This window comes from Pinus tabuliformis, chromosome 8, assembly GCF_031772625.1.
Source record: "Pinus tabuliformis cultivar Carrire ecotype Pingquan chromosome 8, CPIR1, whole genome shotgun sequence".
Taxonomy (NCBI): Eukaryota; Viridiplantae; Streptophyta; class Pinopsida; order Pinales; family Pinaceae; genus Pinus; species Pinus tabuliformis.
The window spans coordinates 1603034883-1603040019 of record NC_142294.1 but is presented as its reverse complement, the minus strand read 5'-3'; the positions used below and the strand labels follow the sequence as shown (position 1 = coordinate 1603040019).

Below are 5137 nucleotides of genomic sequence, written 5' to 3'. Positions count from 1 at the left end.
GGAGGGTAATGCTCAACATTGGCCTTCCGCCTACGGGAGATACTAAGCAGCTGACAACACAATCTACAATGGGTCATGCCACTAGGTGCCTAATGATCATCGTGGGTGGAGGGGCAATGTTAGGCATCACCTCCCCCACACAACACACAATTTATTTTGTGCTATGTGGGGGAAGGCAATACCTGATATTGCCCCTCCACCTAGGGGAACTACTAGGCAACCAACGACATGACACATAAGTGCTTGTTGCATGTTGTGTGTGGTAGGGTGACCTCTAATGTCAAGAATCACCCTCCCCCACACATCACACAACTTATTATGTGCTATGTGGAGGATTGCAATGCGCACGATTGCCTCTCCACCGAGGGGGGTCACTAAGAAACCGGTGACACAACCAATAGGTGCTTGTTGCGTGTTGTTTGGGGGAGGCAACACCCCTCTACTCATGGGGGCTACCAGGTAGCCAGTGGAAAAACTAGCTATTAGTTGTGTTGTTGGCTTCCTAGTGGCCCCTGTGGGTGGAGGGGCGATGCTAGGTATTTCCCTCCCAAACACAAAATTTCTTTTTATTTTTCTTACTTTAATTTTTAAATTATTTTGATTTCTATATATATATATATATATTTTATTTATAAATTTATAAATTTAGATTATAAATTTATTATTAATATTTAAAATTGTATTTTTAGTTTATATTTTTTTATTTAAAATTTTATTTCATAATTTTAAAAAGTTACTTTAAGTTTTCAAATATATATTTTAATTTTATTATTATTATTATTATGATTATTATTTTTAAAATTTTTAATTTTTTTGCTATTATTTTTTTTTTTTATTTTGAATGCATTTTTTGTTTTTGCTCTCTCGTTATTTTTTGAATTTTGAAAGGTAAAACTGTTTTTTTTTTTAAATTTGTGTGTGTGTGTTTTTTTAATCTTTTTCTCTTTAATTAAAAAATGGTTTTTATTTATTTTTTATAAATAAAATGGTGATTATTGTTTTAAATTTTTATGTTTTAAATTGTTTTGGCACATATTTCTTCCCCAAGAAAAATGGTAAACAAAATTTGGACCATTTCTAGATTTGTGCATGTCATCCTAGTATAGGGGCCATGCTAATATTCTTTGTATCATTTGTCAGATGTCTCCAAAGAGACATTGTATGTATGTGTATATATATATATATATATATATATATATATATATATATATAAACTTTTAATTCTAAATAATTAATAAATAAACAAAATCCATGTAATATCACTTTTAGATTCAGAGTTGAGTTTATGATTTTTTTCGATGGTACCAATGGTCAAGGCTTTAATGTTAATTATTTCATAATTTTAACTCCAAAAATAAAATAAAATGAAATAAATTAAAATAAAAGTTAGACAACTTTGAAGAACACTTTTGTTTGTTTGTTTGTCAAGTTGTTTGTGATCCTCCAGGCTTGACTTGTGGCTTGAGAAACCGTGACCCAGGGGCATCTAATCTGTCAAAGTCAACTAAGGACCAGAACTAGCCTAGGCGACACCAGCCCTAAGCTAAATGGATTTTGTAACATGACTCCTCCCACTAGCAAAAGAACAACCACCCCAATGATGTTTGATCCTGGTTCACCTTGCTAACGAGGCCTATCCTGAACCGATTATGCTAGTGGAACTTGAAAACTTTGAAGAACACTTAAAAAACATAACCATTTAAAATAAAATAAAAAGGTACACAAATTTTAAGTGCTATGTTTTAGGGTTTTTCGTAGTCATGATATTTGGAATTTAATGTCATGATTCGAAAATGTTTAAATTTTAACCCTATAAAAGGGTGATGTTGCATCATCACTTTTGAATTTTAGCATGGTTTTCATGTTTTCTATAATCATCATATTTGGTTTTTAATGCCATGGTTAAAAAATGTCGAAATTTTAACCCTAAAATGAAAAAGGGGTGTTGCTGCATCACCACTTTTTAAAATCAGCATGAAAATAATGATTTGATGTGGCCTCCAAAAAATGAGAAGTTGGAAATTTTTTCCTTAAGTGGGTAACATCATTGAGGATACATAACTTTCTACATTGTCTTGGAGTACATTAGAACAATGGCGGGGCCTTCTTCTAGTCCTGCCATTGTTATGGCAGGAAGATCCACAACACGGGATAATTACCTTTGAGGTCATAGGGGGGGAAGGTCATGGAGAAGGGAGAGCACACTGGAGTGTGCGAAGGCAGCAAGGGGGTGTCAAATAGAGTTGGATAAGTAGTAGGAAAAAGAGGGAAATCGAGAGTAGGAAATAGATCGAGAGAGGGGACTAAATATGAGGCCGTCTTTACCCAACAAGAAATGGGAGGGACCAACAAGGAAAACCCAAAAGCACCCTTTTGAGGGCTCTAAAGAGGGTAGTGATGAACTAGAAAATGTGATCAAGGAAAATGGTTGAGTGAGGCCAAGCAGAGGAAAGGGATATGAAACCTTTCCATGAGAGAGAAACTCTTTGTGATAAAGTAGAAAAATGAGATACGAAGAAACAACTTTGAACCAGAGAAAGGACTTGGGGGTAGTATAAGAAGTTACTCACTATAATGAGTCATAGGAAGAAAATTTTGTAGCCAATTACGTTTCCAAATGACCTAAGAAATCACCTATTCTAATTCCATAATAGATTCGTGCGGGGCACAAAATGGTGAGGATCCTTGCTGCCAATCAATATGATGAATCCACAAAATCAACATGGTTATGGCATAGACTTTCAAAGACCACCTTTTAGTAATATGCATCACTATAATCTCACATTGAGCCAATTGTCCCTACCACTTAATGCCATTTAATTGTTGACTATGAAGGTTATTCATGGTAACATGAGTAATCAAGAGGGAAACCCATCCAGGGAGATGTTCATCTTCATCTTCCTTTGTATCGATCGTATAAATTACCAAAATGTTTTAGGATTAGTAACAACAATTTTTACTTTAAAATTAAAATATCTGTCCCAACTTTAACAATATTTATTTTATTCTTTAAATTTATACAATGTTGAAAAAATTAATTAACCAAAATAAGATTAATAATTTTTTTTGTATTATCTTAATTTATTCGTATTAATTATTTCATTGACATTGTAAGTATTATCTTTAACTTTAAAAATATAATAAATTAAATGTAATATTTAATTTTTTTTTTGTAAGTTTGAAATTGGTGAGGCTACATCTAGGAGTGCCATAACAACACACTTGATTATCGCCTATCCAAGACCCCGTGGACTAATAATATTTAATGTTATCTTTAAATTAGATATAGTATTTAATATTATCTCTATTGATTTGATTGCCTTATTTTATATTTTAGTAATTTATAAGTTTTATTTTTCATTTTAAAGATGTAATATTTAATATTATTGATTTGATTGTCTCATTTTATATTTTAATAATAATTATTATTTTTCTAATATATAAATCAGTAATATCTATTATTAATTTTAAAAATAATATTTTTATTTAAATAATTTTTATTGATTTTTTTTTCTTTTGTAGGTAAGCACTCATGGGGATTTGAATTAGTGACCTATCACAAGGAGTTCCTTAATAGTGCACCCATTCATCATATATCCAAAGCTGCATGGACTATATAGAAATACTTATTTATAAATATATCTAATTTTAAAGTATAAATCGTAAAACATTATATAATTAATTAAAAACTATTACATTAATTATTATTTTATTTCTAATACCTACATATTAACCTATTACAATAACAATTACAACCAACCTAGATTCATCTTAAATCTGGATCTATCAAGTACTGAGAGGAATTAAGTTCAGAGTTAAGATGGATCTAAGTTGGTATAGTTGCATTCCACAATGGATTTCCTAAAACCTTTAAATAGAATTCATCATAAAAATTACCATAGACAAAGACCATGGGCAATGCACTACCATGGGCTTGTTAACCATGGTAATTTTATAGTCTAATTTAACTTTATAATTTTAAAGTTAGAATCATAATTATTATTATTATTATTATTTAATTTTTATAAATTTAATTATAGAGATATTTGCACTCTTATTTTTTATTTTTATTTTTAATTTAATTTAATTTAATTTTTGATCAAGTCTGTATGTTTATATTAACATTATAATATCACTACCATATTGGGCTAGAAGGAGTGCCTCTAGGTGCAATTACAACCAACCTAGATCCATCTTAAATCCAGATCTACCAAGTGTTGAGAGGGATGAAGTCTGGAGTTAAGATGGATTTAACCTAGTACACTTACATTTCTTAATGGATTTCCTCAAGCCTTTAAATAGGTTTCATCAGAACAAATACCACGGGCTTGTAAATTACGACAACTTTATATTTTAATTTAACTTTATAACATTATAGTTAAAATTATGATTAATAATTATATTTTTTATTTTTATAATTTTAATTATTGAGAGATTTACACCTTTTGTTTTTTAATTTAATTATTATTATTTTTGTTTTTTAATTTTATTTTTAATTAAATCAAAATGTTTATATTGACATTACAATATCACTACCATATTGAACTAAAAACAAATATCAATTTTATATATATATATATATATATATATATATATATATATATAGTTATGATAAGCTCTTTCACATGGTGAAGAAGAATAACTAGTTAAAGAGTAACTACTTAAGAAATCCACTTCACTCCTAAGTATGATATTGAAATGATAACAAACTTAAGTCATCAATCATAAAAAATGAAGTTGAAGAGAATGTATTATAGGACTTTGATATTATATTTTAGTCTTTTATATTCATTATATTAGTTATAAATAAAAAAAGCATTTTGAATTAGCATGGAAATTTGAAGTTGGTGATTTGATGCAGCAAAGCTGCATTTTTACACAACTCGCGGACCTGTGGGTTATCGGTCCACATTTGGACAAAATTTTCCGTTATGCAGTGAAACTGGAAATGGATGGCCATGCTTCGCAACAGCTACCACACTAAAATCTCATCCCACACTACTGCCTTACAAAAATCATCACGCAGAATATATGTTTAAACTTGAAACTTATTTCAATAAATGCACACAAATAATACATAAAAAAACACATCGATTTCATTAATATTTCAAGCTCGATTACAACTATATGACCTCGA

At 29.8% G+C, this 5137-nt stretch overlaps 1 pseudogene; it reads right to left on the bottom strand.

Moving 5' to 3' along the window:
* Window positions 1-1060: 1060 nt before the first annotated feature.
* LOC149242173 (U6 spliceosomal RNA) lies at window positions 1061-1156 on the bottom strand (annotated as a pseudogene).
* Between the last annotated feature and the right edge of the window lie 3981 nt (window positions 1157-5137).